Raw genomic sequence first — 1460 nt, 5'->3', positions numbered from 1 at the left:
TTTATATTCATTGTTTTTCTTCTTTCTTTCTTTCTTTCTTTCTTCCCTTTTCTTTTCTTTTTAAAGATTTATTTATTGTATGTATGTGAGTACACTGTCACTATCTTCAGACACACCAGAAGAGGGCATCAGATCCTATTACAGATGGCTGTGAGCCACCATGTAGATGCTAGGAATTGAACTCGGGACCTCTGGGAGAGCAGTCAGTGCTCTTAGCGGCTGAGCCGTCTCTCCAGCCCTCATAGTTTTTCTTCATGCTTTAATTGAAATAAAAATGTGATAGTGACTAACTATAACTTCATCTTGATACATTTTTTTAACGTTTTGATAGATGATTTTGAATATTTTAGTTAGCCTGTTTTTTGTTTTGTTTTGTTTTTTCTCTTTATAGTTTTGTTTGGTCTCTCTGTGATTTGATACCCATAACCATACACACTTGCTGGGAATAGATTCCAAGGTGGGCCAGAATTCTGCTGTTGAGCTAATTCCATAGCCCTGATTTTGAATACTTCAGAACACCTTCTTTTTGTTGCTTTCTTGAGACAAGATCATACTATGACCTACACAAGTAAGCATGTGTTGGCCTTAAACCTATTTTGTAGTTCAACCTGACCTTGAATTCTGTCTTAGTTACTCACTATTCTATTGCTTTAATGAGACACTGAAAAACCCATAGCGTGAGGACTCCCCCACATTCTGACTCAGGAGAGGAGACACCCCAAATCACTCATGAGAAACGGGTCTTGATGCAAACTACAAGAGGTTTATTCGGGAAAGACCAGTACACTGGGCACAACTCCTATCCCACCCAGGGGTAGAGGAGTGACAATGAGCTCAAGGGGTGGGCTATAGAAAGGCAAAAACCACAAACACCTGGCAAAAACCAAACCATAAACACCTGACATCCTGGAACAACTGGGCTATTCTGGACACAGGTCTAGGGGCCTAAATAATTTTTATTCTCTGTCAGGATCTTTTAACACCATGACCAAAGGCAGCTCTTATAAAAGAAAGCATTTACGTGGAGATTGATTATGGTTTCAGAGGCTTAGTCCATGCCAGGGACCATGGAGACCTAGTGTAGAAGGAGCTTAGAGTTCTATATCCTGACCTGCAGGCAGCGAGGGTTAAAAAAGAACTGAGCCCTGCTTGTGTCTTTGAAACCTCCAAGTCCACCCCTCCTCTCAGTGAGGCACTTACTCCAACAAGGCTACACCTACCCTAACAAGGGTACCCTTCCTCTAATCCTTCTCAAAGGCTGATGACTAAGCAGTTAAATATATGAGCAACCGGAGTAAAATTTTTTTTTTTTTTTTTTTTTTTGATACAGGGTTTCTCTGTGTAGCCCTGGCTGTCCTGGAACGCACTCTGTAGATCAGGCTAGCCTCAAACTCAGAAATCCACCTGCTTCTGCACCACCACGCCCGAAATTATTTTTCTTTCTGAGTCACCAAAGAGGA

This window comes from Mus caroli, chromosome 17, assembly GCF_900094665.2.
Source record: "Mus caroli chromosome 17, CAROLI_EIJ_v1.1, whole genome shotgun sequence".
In the NCBI taxonomy this organism is placed as follows: domain Eukaryota; kingdom Metazoa; phylum Chordata; class Mammalia; order Rodentia; family Muridae; genus Mus; species Mus caroli.
Note: the sequence above shows the minus strand (reverse complement) of the source record.